Source organism: Heterocephalus glaber, unplaced genomic scaffold, assembly GCF_053883595.1.
Source record: "Heterocephalus glaber isolate CG9 unplaced genomic scaffold, H.glaber_assembly_v1.0 deba00001504, whole genome shotgun sequence".
Taxonomy (NCBI): domain Eukaryota; kingdom Metazoa; phylum Chordata; class Mammalia; order Rodentia; family Bathyergidae; genus Heterocephalus; species Heterocephalus glaber.
In genome coordinates, this window is record NW_028258324.1 from 66440998 (window position 1) to 66456099 (window position 15102).

General features: G+C 36.9%; 1 protein-coding gene across 22 annotated transcripts in view; it reads right to left on the reverse strand.

The window, feature by feature from the left end:
* Nucleotides 1-15102, reverse strand: part of Lpp (LIM domain containing preferred translocation partner in lipoma) — an 847859-nt gene that overhangs the window by 284387 nt on the left and 548370 nt on the right. The window lies entirely within an intron of this gene.

Sequence of the window (15102 nt, forward strand, 5' to 3'; positions counted from 1 at the left end):
AAAATGGAAATGTTAGAAAGAAAAACACAGTTAAAAAAAAAAAAGATAAGTTTCAATGGCCTCATGAGCAGACTAAGAACCTAGGGGAAGAATTAGTAAGTTTGAAGATGGATCATAGGTGTTACCAAGTAAACTTGAAGAGAGGCACACATACACACAAAAGAGGGAAAACAACAAAGAATCCAAGAAATGTAGAACACTATCAAGCATACATAAACTGAGAATCCCAGAATTAGAAGAAAGAATGAGGTAACAAACAAAAAATATGAAGAGAAAATGTCTGAGTATCTTTCAAAAGCAATTAAAGAAATAGTAAACTGAAGATACAGGATTTAAGAAATAAGTAGGATACATACAAAAACTAAATCTAGAAACTATAATCAAAACAAATACCCAACAAACCTAACATTTTCAAAAGGGTGAGAATAGATGATGAGAAATAATCCTGAAATCATCAAAGGCAAAAACTACACATTGCACAGAAAACAAAAAAGAAACTGAAAGCAAGTCAGGCATAGTGGCACATGCCTGTGGTCCCAGCCTCTTAGGAGTTGAAATGGGAGGACTGTGTGAGCTCTGGAGTAAAAAAAAAAGAAAAAAAAAAAAAAAATCAAAGAAATCAACAGCCGACTTCTTGTGAGAACTACACAGATAAGAAACAATGGAATGATAACTTCAAATTTCAAATGATTAAAAAAAAAAACAACCAGTGATAGAAATTTTCTGCCCAGTAAAAATATACTTCAAAATGAAGGAAAAATAACAAATATTTCTGGCAAACAAAATTGAGAAGGAATTCATTTCCAGCAATTCATTTCTGCACTACCAGACATTTTAGAGGAAGTTCTTCAGGCAAAAGGAGTAGCACAGGCAGAAAGAAACTTAGATTCATACACAAAAATCTGAGAGTGCTTGCTATGGCTTGGATATGGCTTAAATGTGTGCCCCAAGGGTTCCTTGGAAGCTTGGTCCCAATGTGGCAACATCCCATGAGGTTGGAACCCTTAAGAGGCAAGGCCTAAGAGGAGAGTTAAGCCTATAGTAGGAATCATTGTTTTATGTTAGGAGAGCATTCCTACTCCATTGGGAAGTCACAAGGTTGGAGGTTGTTATAAATGCACCTGGAACCTCTCTCATTTTCCCTGTTTCTGGCATTGTGAGGTGACCTCTTTTTCCTTATTGTATGATCTCCCACCACGATGGCATCTTTAATACAGCCTTCACCAGAGTTAAACATATGTCAACACTATATACTCTTAATCTCCACAACTGTAATCTAAATACATTTTTTTGCTTTCTATAGTAAACAGCCCTGATATTTTGTTATATCAAAATAAATGGACTAAGTGCTGAAAAAGCCTAAAAACATGAGTTATCTTTTCCTTGTTTGTAACTGAGCTAAAAGACAGCAGTCTAAAGCAAAATTAATGGCAATTTTCTCTGAGTTTAGAGCATATCTACAAGGAAAAGAATGACAACCAGAGCACAAAGCATGGCAATAAGAACAGGAATATAGTATTGTAAGGTCTTAAGACTACTCAGTAGGTAGAATACTGTTATCTGAGGGTTGGTTCTAATTAGAAATGCTTATTGAAAGGCAAAGGAGAACAGTAACATTAAAAGGAAGAGTATAAATAATAAACAAATAATGAAAATAAACAGAATTCTCAAAAATACAAAATTCATAGAAAAAGAGAAACAGAGCAGAGGGCAAAGCTGTAAAAACTAGCGAAGAGATGAATTTCAATCCAACTATATTAACGATTATATCAATTATTAATAGTTTAAACCCAACAATTTAAATACAGAGATTTTCAGGCTGAATAAAAAAGAAAGATCTTACACAATGATAAAAGATCACTTCAGTGGTCAAGAAAACAACCTAATGTGTATGTAACTTCAAAATATATCAAAACAAACAAAAACCACAGAACTGAAAGGCAAAATAACAAATCTACACTAAAACTTGGGCTCAGTAACTTTTTCTCAGTAACTGATAGAAAAAGTAGTTAGAAAATCAGTAAAGACAGAAAATGTACAATATTATGATCCAATTTAACCTTATCAACATTTATAGAACATTCCACCCAGCAACAGGAGAATACACGTCCTTCTGAAGTGAACCAACACAAATCACATTCTGAGACACAAATCAAACATTAATAAATTTAAATGAATTAAAGCTATGCAAACTATGCTCATAGGCCACAGGAAAATAGGTTAGAGATGAAGAACAGAAAGGGATAGAAAATATCCAGATATACTAAGCAACATACTTCTAATAACTCACGATCGAAGGGGAATGAATTAATTTTTTCCATCACTAAGTCACAATACTTAACATTCACAATTTAAAAGATGTTTAATGTGGTTCATGGTTTCAAGAGATTCAGTCCAATGTTGGCTGGCTCCAAACAGAAATGTCATGGTAGAAAGGCATTGTAGAACAAAGCTACTCAGTTCATAGTGGCTGGGAGGCACAGCAGGGGAGGAACAGTAATATAGAAGAAGTGGCCAGAGCCCATATATAATTCTCCAGATTAAACTTCCACGACACACCCAGACACATTCAGAAGTTGCTTTACTAATCCCCTTGGTGGGTCCCAAGGTAGTCAAGTTGACACACTTAAGGTTAACTATCAAAAGGGAATTAGAATATATCTTTAATAAAAATGAAAATATAACACATAAAAATTTGTAACATATGATTTAATCATTAAGTGCTCTTTAATTATGTATTTATGTTACAAAAGACAAAAGATCACACATCAACAACTGAAGCTTTAACTTTAAGAGCAAACTAACACCACAGCAAGCAAAAGGAATGAAATACTAAAAAGCAAAACTAAAACTGAGAACAGAAAACAGTAAAGAAAATCACTGCAACCAAAAAGCTGACTGTTTTGAGAAAACAATCAATAAAATTGAAAAACTGTCTAAAACGACCAAAGAGAAAAAAAAAAGAGAAATAAAATACAAGCTTCAAATATCACGGAGAGGAGAAACATTATTACAATAGTTAAATAATAGTAAGAAAATATGATAAACAATCATTGTGCCTATAAATTTAGTCACTTAGATGAAATGGATCAATTACTTCAGAGATACAAACTGTCAAAGTTTTTTTGTAAAAGTTTTTTTAAGAATAAATTAAATATATAGATAAAAGCCTATGATAAAGAAATTTCCAGGTACAGTTGACTTCACCAATAAATTCTATCAAACATTTAAGGAATATTTACTGTTGCTAATTCCACACAAATTCTTTCAGAACAGTAAAAGAAAGAGAAACTTGCCAGTATTTCTCTGATACTAAGTCTAGTCAAGTAAATCACAAAAAAAGAAAACTATAGACCAGTATCCCTCATGACATAGATGAAAAACTCCTTAACAAACTACTAGTAAGTTAAATGAAAAATACTTTAAATACTTATTACAATATAACCAAGAGGGGTTTATCTTAAGAATGTAAACCTGACACCTTAGTAAAATTAATGAATGTCTCCTGTCATATTAATAGACTATAGAAGAAAAATCTCATTAGTGTATCAACTTATGCTGAAAATCATTTGACAATATTCAACCACCTCTTGTGATGAAAATTCTCAGAAATATAGAAATAGAAGGGAATTTTCAGAACTTGATAAGAGCATCTACATTAATCCTTCATAGAACATTACGCTTAATGATAAAAGACTCAATGCTTTCCCTTAAGATTGGGAACACGGTGAGGTCCGCTAATATACCGTCTATTCAACACTTAACTGGAGGTCCTTGCCAGTGAATATAGCAAGGAACAGAAAAGCACAGATTTAAAAAGATGAGAAAAGAAAATAAATTGTCTGTATTCATAGAAATATTTGTTTTTATTAAACATCCTCAAATTTAAAAACAAATGCTCCTAGAAATAATAAATTAGTTTAGCAAGGTCACAGGATATAAGATCAATATGTAAAAATCAATTGTATCACTATATAGTAGCAATGAACAGTTGGAAGTTGAAATTCTTTTAAGAGTAGCATTTATAAAAGCACCCCACCCATGAAATACTCCATTAAAATCCTTTATTAAAATTTTTATACCAAAACCAAAACAATCATTAAAGAAATTACAAACGTACCTAAATGAAGACACACTCTGCATTAGTGGTTTGGAAAACTCAATATTGTTAATGTACCATTAATCTTCAGACTGATTCAGATAATCAACCCAACTCCAATCAAAATCCCAGTAGGATTTTTTTTTGTAAGAACCAATAAACTGATTAAAAAATTCATAAACATAGGCAAAGTAAGTAGGTTAGCCAAAATAGTTTTGGAAAGACCAGAACACACCAAATCCCTGATTTCTAGATTTACTACAAAATCGTTACTGTCCGGAAAATGTAGATTGACAAAATAGGACAGAGAATCCAGAAATTAACCCACATATTGTTCATGTGATGTATATTGTTCTTATGGCTGACAACTCACATAAGGTTCATTAATTTACAACAAATAGTGTTGGAACAAAGAGCCATTCACATGGAAAAACAACAACAACAAAAAACTAGGGAACTCTGGTCCATACCTTGATTATTTTACAAAAAACAACAACAACAAAAATTGAAATGAGCAGTCTTAAAAATAGAACCTAAAATTATAAAACTTCTAGAAGAAAATAAATGAACTATGATTATATCTAAAAGCTTACAAGAGCCTCAAAACTATCACACAGAACAAAAGAAAACTGTAAAAATATATACAACAAAAGCACCTAAACTAGTAGTATAGTAAATTATGATAGTGGTTCCATTGAGGAGGGAGAAAGGCATAAATCCTGGTTGACATGAACTAAACGTCTGTTGTAAGCCATGTTAATGTTCCTTCTTGTCGCAGGATGGCAGCTCCAAAACTGTGTTCATGCTCCCATAATTTACCTAAGTGTACATTAATATACAAATTTATCTATATTGAGATTACACACAAAAACATTATTTTTAATGACACTGATTGGGTATTACTTGACAGTCTTTTTTCTTTTCTGAGACTCAGTTGTGCATATATAAAAGTGAAGGGTCCTACCAGTGATTGCGCACCTTTTAGAGCCTTCGATGATAACAAACAGCCCACTGCAGCACACGTGCCACAGGTCCGCCACCCTTGAAGATCATCTTAGTTTTTGCTTTGAATATTTCTTAAATTGAATTTAGTTGGTCCATTATTATATATGTTGAACGCATAGAACAATTTGCATTTCTAATACTGATTCTGTAACTTAGAATGAAGTTAAATCTCACGTGATACAAGTAATATGCTTGTTAAATGAGTCCTTAAGAAAGGCCCTCAGGGTATTACGTGCTCTCCTCCCCAGGTTATGTTTCTGATCTCTTCTCTTATAATTCTCCAGTGTCTCACCTCTCCATAGCCATCCTGCATCCTCTGGTCCCTCCAATACTTAAAGCACACTCCCTTGTGTCTTTGAAGTAATTGCACAAAGATTGTCCTCTCAAAGGAAGACTACCTTGTCTGCTCAATGGAAAAGTGCAATGTCTATCTGTACCCTGCTTATTTTCCTTTCTATATCGCCTATCTTACTGCATGACTTACTTTGGTGGTATTTACTGTTTAGTACCTGACTTCATGCACCAGAAATGTGAGCACCAGTTGGCAGTGAGCCCCACTGCCTGTGTGGATCTCTGATGTATCTGAAGACCCTGGAATAGTTGTTGATGGCACTGCATGAGTAACAGCCACATAACTCTGTGTAACTAAAATTTCTAAACAAAACAGAGACTTCTGAGTATGCCATAGCTGCAAAGTAAATATCTACCACGTTCCCACTTTTAATAACTTGAATTGAAGAAGTTTTTGAATAAATCTCTCATAGTAAATCTTATTTAAAAGTTAAAAAGGGTATAAAAGAGTTCCATATCTGACTGCAGAAACTGGGTCCTTCTTAAGAGAAGGACCATAGAAAGAAACACTCAGAAGAAAGCCCTCAGGCTTGACCATTTAGAGTGGTGGTGGATAACCTATGACACGTGTGCTGCAGCTGGCTGTTTGTTATCACTGAAAGCTCTAAAAGGTTCACCAACACCGATTTAGAGTCATTACTCTTATTTCAGAGAGAGAATGAGAATCACAGCTATGCCTTTTGTTTTTTCCTTTCAGATCTAAAATATGAAAATTGGGAAACAAACAAGTCCATTTCAGAAGAGCCTGGAGATAAAATATCAACACTTCTCTACACGAAATCATAACATGCTAAAATCAAAATATATTTAATTGCTGAAGTTACTGTTGAAACCAGCAACCCTAGGTTTAACACCATAATAAACAGCAATGGAGACTTGGGTAATTCCTCCCATTTTGATAATACACTGCTATTCACAAAAGGTAAGAACAGTTATTATCCCCATCCCCATTCTACTCAGGATGCCAAGCGTTCATTATTCATTGAAAGAGAAGAAAAAGGAGTTGAAACTGAGAAGCTAAGATGATCTGTCCCAGGTTACCCAGCAAAGAGTGGCAAAGTGGAGAAAAGAACAGTGCACTGGGAGTCAAGACTCGGAAGATGTGGAAACTGCCCTGGCATTAACTAGCTGAATGCCCACAGAGAGTCACTCTCCACCTGCCAAACTAAAAGCTTGGCTCACATCAGCGACTCACAACTGAGCAGCAGATTCTTGCTGGGCCTTGAGTTAGCCACATATCATATATAGGCTAAATGAAGTAACAGATAATAAGGAATTATATACATACGTGCTATACTAATAGTAACAACAATAATAAATAAACCTTCAGCATTGTTTATGGGCATAGGAGTACCTACCTCTACCTTTCAAATATTTGTGGAAGCCATGATCAACATAAAATGCATATACTATGAAGGCACCATGAAATTCACGACAGCTGTTAGTATTTTATGCATATTAACACATATTCACTGCATAGTTTCTACATAGTACTTGAGTGTTTGTAATAAAATAGGAATTTGACATTTAATCTCTGAAGGCCCTCCCACTTTTAAAATGTTGGGTGGTAGATCCTGAGACAAATCTCTTTGTGACAAAGCTAGGGCTCTTCTTCCTTGATGTGATAGTTTTAGACATCTTTTCAGCCTCGGGAACCACTGTTCAATCTTAAACTCAAAACTCAACATGAAATGCAGGTAAAAACTGGGGTGCTTTATTTGATCGGAGCTTGTTCTTGTAAGGAGACTTAAGGCTGTGGAGACCCCCTGCCAGGCAGGCTGCTTCTCCCCATCCAGGCTGTTCTCCCAGGAACTCACAGGACTCTGTGAAGCAAATTCAAAGTGACCACTGACCAAGGTTTAAAATTCATACACCTTTCAATACACTAATCAGAAAAAATATGAATAACCCAACAGCAACAACAACATAACAGCAACAACAATAAAACCAGACAGGGAATGTGAACAGGTAAGAGGGTACTAAACATAGGAAATGGTGCCAAACTTGATTTTTAAGTATAAAAATTCAAATTAAAACACTGAGATCCCATTTTTAGACAAACTTTAGGGGAATATTTAAAAGATGGAATATACTCAATGTTAGTGAGACTATGAGGAGGCAGTCTTAAAACAATGTCTTAGTTACTTTCCTTCTTGCTGGGACCAAATACCCAACACCCAAAGTTAAAGTAGGAAAGGTTTATTTAGCTCACAGATTGCAGAGGTTTCAGTTCGTAATCGGTGGCTCCAAGGCAGGGTGGCATGGCAGACAGGCTTCGCAGGGCAGAAACAGTTCATGGTGAACAGCAGGTAGCAAGCAAGCAAAGGACAAGACAAACCCCTTTCTGGCCTTTATATTGTATCCAGTTTCCAGGATTAGGACAGTGCCAAACCAGTCAGAGGACTGATTTAGTAATGACCCACCTTTAACCCTAGCACCCTTAATCTTAACATTGCACCCCGAATCAATCACACACTCTAGATTCAGCCACCTCTGAAAAAGTCCCACCTATGACCTCATGTGCTTTGGGGGACATCTAGACGCAAACCATAACAAACATCATCAAGAAGAATGAACCGAGATCTCTTTTTTGGAGCGCTATTTCAGTAGGTATCAAAATGGAAATGTACCTATAATCGTGCCTCAGCAAGTCCTTTCATGAAATCTATCCTGCTGAAAGCCTCAAAATTCCATGAAGATAATTGCACAATGACCTTTGGGTTTAATGGCAACGATGGAAAATATGTAAATTCATTTCAGTGGGGGAATGACGAGGTCCAAGCACCCTACAGAACTCTATGACACCATTAAAAGATTAAGCCCCATAGGCACTATCATTCTGTGAAAAAAATATAAAACATATATTGTTTTAAAAAGACAAAAACAAGATGCAGAACAATAAATATACTACTACATTGTCTTACACATGTATTTTTATCATATACAAGACATTCAAGATGAACATGCACAGATTATTAACGATGACTTCTAGGGATAGGAGTTCAGAAAAATTTTACTTTTCATTTTAGATACTTCTGCATTATTTGATTTTTGACTAGAAGATGAATTAATGTGTAATAAAATTAAAAGAATAGGACAAAGGAAAGAAGGGAAGGAAAAAAATGAAAAAAGAAGGAAAAGGAAGGAAAGCTTATGTAAGTAGGCAGGGGTACAGGGGATGAAAGGAGGGCAGGGGAATGGGAGAAAAATAAGAACCAAGATACATCATGTATAGGTACGAACTCCCAATGATGAATGTGATCATAATGCACACCTGAAAGCTACCAATAACCCAAATAAAAAAGAAAAGAATAGGTACTGTATTGCCTACTGTCTTTCTACATATAAGATGATTCAAAGAGGAAACTTAAGCCTAGCTTATACATTAAGATCAGGGCACAGCTCTGACCTCTACTTCTATACCTGTTTTGCTGGTAAAGGGTATAAAATTACAATAGCTAGGTGTATTTCATGGGAAGTTAAGCTCATATATTCCTAAGAAAGAAATCACGAAATACTTCTAATAATGGAAAGATGGATTTCAACTATAAAAAGGATTTAGTGGCATTAATATAAAGAACTTCCTTAAAACAGCAAGTCACTCTTAATTAATAGAGCAAAGAATACATAGAAATGGAAAGCAGTTCATGTATGAAGCCTGGAAGTTTGCAGGAGCTTACATGTCACGCTTCAACAACTCTTGCAACATATATCTGTTAAAAAGGGGATCAGCACAAAAGTCCATAAAAAGAGAGCTTTACATTTTAAGTAGTTTTGTATCCTCTGTGAATATAAAGGTTAAATGGGTATTAAAGGAGTATTTTCCTTCTGATTAAAATTTTATCCAAGGATAGAGTAAAAGATTCAAAATGGAGTGCAGACTCTGTTAACAGTTATTGGAGATGCTGTGAAAGTTAAGATCTAACTGGCTGAGTGGGAGCCTTTATTTATTTATTTTTTAAGCAAAAGGTGATGTAAAATTGGAACCTTCTTGCTGTGACAGACTGAATGAAAACCTGTTAAAAGGCAATTGACTAATTCTGGATTATTTTTACTATTGAGAAGACTTGGCTTACATTGAAGAGAAAAGAAGCAAAACAACCACACAAATGTAGCTGAACTGGCAATTAAATCATTATTCATCACAAACAGTTAATCACCCTTTTAAGCAAAGAGGGCGGAACCCAAACTGCAGCTGTATTTTAAGATACTGAACAAGGAAATTCACTAGCAAGTGACAGAGTTCATAAAACTAGACAGAAGCTTTGTAGAATTTGAAACCTCCCTGTCTTAGACATCATTCCCTTACAGTTATTCGACATCTTCCCACCCGGGCTTCCCAAGTTGTTGTTAGTGCTTGATCAAGTAGACACATGGATACATTAAGGTCTCACTAAAGTGTTCCTTGATCTCAGGGAGTATATATCATCCCTTTCTCCTAAATCTCTGAGTAGTGTCGCAAGCAGCAAAGCAACCATTCATTGCATTTTGAGTACATAAAAGAAACAGATTCTATCAAGGGCAAAGCGTCCCAGATGAACATAGGAAAATTGCTGAAAAGTTGACCAGTGAGGAAAGACAAAATGGATTTGGATGGTTAGCCTGGAAAGAAAGCAGTTTATAGGAGAACATTTAATGCCTAGGAGAATGAATAAACATTATTATGTTCCTGTACAGAGCTAGATTTATGAGATGCCTTGTCTACTGTCTTGGAAAAGTATCAGAAAGCAGTATCAACAGTAAAGGTCCTAGAGACTGACTGAGTTCAAGTTTGAGTTCTTTTTAATATCTTTGTAAAATGGACAAATTACTAAGCCTCTCTTAATCTATTCTCTCTCTCCTCTGACCCCTCACCTCACCTCTCCTCTGTTCTCTCTCCTCTCCCTCTCCTTTTCCCTGTCCCTCTCCCCTTGCTCTGTCTCTCTCATACTGGGGATTGAACTCAGGGTCATTACACTGAACTATGTACATTCCTGGTCCTTTTTATTTTTTTATTATCGAGACAGGGTCTCACTAAGTTGTTAAGTTCCCCAGGCTGGTCTCTAACTTGTGGTCCTCTTGACTCAGACTCCCGGAGTCCTGGGATTTCAGGCATGTACCATCACAACTGGCTCTCCGTTATTAAATAGGATGGATCAGAATACCATCTCATTGGATGAAATGTACCACATTAAAATTTACTATTAAATTATCATTGGCCAGGGTTCAGCTCAGTGGTTTCGCCACCTGCTACGCAAGAGCAAGGACCCGAGTTCGATCCCCGGTACCAAAAAAAAAAAAATTATCATTGTTCTTTTATTGTCTATGTGATAAAAACATTAAATGCCAACTACAGACACATAAATGTATGAAGGAGACAGAGTTCTTTCTAACTACCTAATGTGAGTCAAGCCCCACACCAGGAGTCCTCTTGAAAGATTTTTCATTTTTTTCTTACCAATGAGATATTCTTATTCCCTTGGTAAAAATTTAAAGGTTCAAGGAAGTTCATAAACAAATGTTTTCATCACAGAGTTCAGTTTGAGCTTAATATTTCCTGACCTCAAAACATTTTTTCCCACTAGAAGGAGCTCTAGGAAATACAAATACAAGATAAGTTATAGGTCCTCTTCTCAAGAGCTGCTACTACAGGAAAGATAAAACCCTCAAATGAATAAGTATGTAAACTAACATAATCAATGTGGAAAGTGGCCAGAAGACAGAATTTACTTTCACCTCCGGAGACAGAGGGAACGTTCAGGTGTCAAAATTGAACACTTAAAATACAGATAGAAAAATGTGACAGATGTATTCAATGCTAGGCACAGAATGAAGAAAAGCAGAGGTCAGAAAAAATGTGACTCTTGGGGAACACAAAGCAGGTCAGGATGATTGAAGTGCGGGATGTTTAAAATAAGATGTGATTGAATAATTTGGTCTTTCTCTATATCTAGATGTCTACAAGATTGTATGGTTTTAATCTGTGGGCAACACTTAGTCTACACGAACACTCACTCATTAGGCATTACAATCAGGACAGATCGGATTCCCACCAAAATACCCTACTGTCACTCACTTTAACACTTCAACCCTCCAGTGTGGAATGTATGGCAGGTTACCCTTGGCCTGTGAATTAAACTGAGGAAGAACCTTGATGGCCTGACCAGGGGTTTCTGGCAAATGTACAACAAAGCCGGACTGCATGCCTTGTTGGTTTTTGTCCTCCCTTGGTTTGTCAAGTCATCAAAGCCCACAATCACTCTCAGAACCCAGTCTTTGTAGCTCCAAGACACCTAGTTGAAGAGAAGCCCTAAAACAGCTACTCTGTTCCATGGTGGTGGTGGTGGGGAATAAAAATTAACAGATTTGTTGTCAGGGCATATTTTGCAGGGATGGGAGTTTGGAGCTGAATTTTAAAGTTACTTAGGTTTTAGAGGTGAAAGAGAGGTAGTTTCAGTCTTAGGGAAGGATGTGGAGAAAAAGAGATCTACCTCAACTGAAGTCATGCTTTTAAGATTACATAGAACTGTAACAGGATCTATGGAGAAACGTGGAACTTCTCCTGGTCTAGGAATTGAAAGAATGTAGTCTGGAGGTATTTGTGAATAGCAGTCAGAAAGGCACTGGTAAAATGGAATTGGCCAGCGGGGGAAGGGGCTGGAAGTATGGCCCCAAAGCCAAGGTAGATTTCTACTAAACTATACAGGAGAAAATGCAGTCAGGCTCACATTTGGGACAGAAAAATTTTTTCACACTTCAGCTTGTATATGTGTGTGTGTGTGTTTTTCTTTAACGAGCCATGCTTAATTCAGGCTCATCTTACTCTCAGCTCTAAGGAAGCAATGTGGAGAGTTGGAGAGATATGGAATATGTTGTTGCGTGGCTAAAAACCACAACACTTAAGGTAAGGGCTTTGCCATCTACCTACTCCTGATGCTGCTTCCATCTCTAACCCATTGCCAAAGACCTTTCAGGAAAAGCCTGTAATGGATGAGTGGTGTGAGAGGTAATAAAATGGCTGAACGTTCTTTTACTTTTGGGAGAAAGGCCAATGTCCTCAGTAAGGCCTGAGCCCTTCCTGGTGCATCTCTCAAAATGCATCTTGCATCAAACTTCTGCCTCCATCTCTGAGCTCTGACCACACTGGCCTTTTTCAGTTCCGCAGGTCAGTGTGCTGCAGTGTCTGAGATGTCTAAATCCCTACCCATCGCTCACAGCTTGGACGAGTATCACTTCCTCAGCAATGCTAGCTTCACTCCTCCGTCTAGGTCAAGTTCCTTTGTTCTAATTTTCTTGGAACAATATCCTCTTTTTCTAAAATGCTCTGTCTCTATTCCTTCTTAGAACAGAAATTTCCTGAGAACTGGCACGAATCTAGTTTGCTTGGGGCTGGATATGTGGTGCCTTGTGTGTGTACGCTTTCTCAACTGAGCTTTGGTAAACAGCTTTGAATAAAACTTTTGAATAAAACTTTTCTTTCTCAAGGAGAAAGTACTTTCCAAATTGTGAACATGGAAGAATTAGAGGTTAGATTATACAGTTGGGGCAAAACAAATGCATTTGTTGGTCATTAATTCAAATCAGATCATCATAGAAAAAATGTATACGAAACAAATTCATCATAAATTAATAAATTATATACAGAAAAAGCAGAATAAACCACAAATTTGATTTGGAAACTACTAGAAAGATAAACTGGTTAAAATTGAGTGATGATGATGATGATGATGATGATGATGATGATGAAGAAAGCATATCAGAGAATAGCACAGAACTACTTCTTTTGGAACACCTAGTGTGGCCACATTACCAAGCCTCCCTTGCATTTATAGCCAAGTAATAGTCCTAGCCAGTGCAATATGAGTAGAAGAAACACTGTTACATTTTCAAGACTGGCCTTCAGTGATCACCTCCATCACTTCACAAGCTCCTGGATGCTCTCTCTTCATCTGCCAGGCCAGAGAATGTAGGACATGACCACTAGGCATTAGAGAATGGTGGTACTTGGATGTTTTCAGAGACAAATTTTACAACACTGAGATTTGGGAGTTTGTTTGCTACATCAGTTAGTACACTTACCTGGGCTGATACGTAAGACATTCAGAAAATTGCATACACACATACACACCTACATATTTGAAGTACTTTTTCTGTTAACATGTGATGAAAGCATAAGGGTAGATTTGATGAATCAAATCTTCTAGTACAGTTTTCCAACCAGTTCTACTGCTCCATTGCTTTGCAGTCATGGATGCCCAAGTCTGGATGGTTTCATGTGCCACTTTGCTTCTAGTTCCTTTCCAATGCAAAAGGCAACCTCTTTCACAGCCACACCACCCGAGGCCTCAGTCCAGGGCCTTCCTCTGTGACAGTGCAGGGGGAAACTTTGAGGTATCCTTTCCCAGCCTATATTAGCTGTTATCAAATTCTTTCCTCTGCAGCTCTCCAGATCTCCTCTGCAAGTGTTTCCTCTGAGTCACTTTTCTAACACAAATGCATGGGTTTGAAAAAGGTCACTTTCTTTGATCTGCTCCTCCTTGCCCTCTAATACAAGCCCTGCTAAATATAAACTGGAGTAAGAAAAGAGTGGTGGGAGACAACTGTAGAATTACTTAACCTGCATTTTCAGAAAACTTGAGAGAATTCATCTTTTATGTCACTGATACTTGGGGACTGGGGAGTTATCTTCCTTACAAATTAACCATGAAAATTCAGTGTTTTAAGTGATATTTGATTATCAAATGATTTGAAATAATAATAGCTGCCAAGGTCAGAGCCCCACATTTAGTGATTCTGATTTTGTTTTTCTGAGGAGGGGATGTAGGCGTCAGAATTTTAAAACATAGTTTCCTGGCATAGATGCAGTAAGAGTTGAAACAGAAATATAGCTCTGTGCAACTATCACCTATCAATATATAAATAAACTGAGTATGCATAATGTATTGCAGAGAATAAAATGTCAATAAATACCTATCCAAAACAGCTCTTAAAGATATGCTCTATTCGTTGCCTGAGAAAAACCATCTTTTCTTCTCATGATTTCTCCCCATTACTCAAGTACTCTAAAGTTGGAGGCTCACGAAGAGCCTTGCTAAGAAAGGTCTAGCACCCACAATACTGGGCGCAGTTCCTAGGGATACGACTGCATAAAGGTTCTTTCACTAATCCTTAACCTAGTTGGGTGGGAAGCTGAAAAAGCTGCTCACTTATCCATATGGAAATGGATGGCTTCTCAGAGGCTCTGAGTGTCCTTTTGCTAATTTGTAAGGCACATATGGTCCCATATCACTTCAAGTGCTAGCAGGCAGTTAATCTTGCTTTAGAACATCAGTGAAGTGATGGGTTAGATCCCTGATGTGCGCCTCAGTGTCACTGGGAAAAGGAGGTTTGACTCGGCCTTGCAATCTCTTCATTCCATTGAAGTAAATTCTGTGCTTCTCACTGCTGTTGGCCAGCCCCTCTGAAGCCAGCAGCCACCAAGGCTGGGCTCCCTGTGATGTGGAGCAGTGCCCACCAGAGGGACTAGAAGCACACTTCCTTGCAGTCCTTAGCCCTGACTTCTTCCATCTCTGGTAGCTTTAACACTGTCACTTCTGTTTTATAAAGATCTTTCCTCACACTAAGAAGCAAGCAAGTTTTAAATTAAATTCAGCATCTTTGCTATCTCA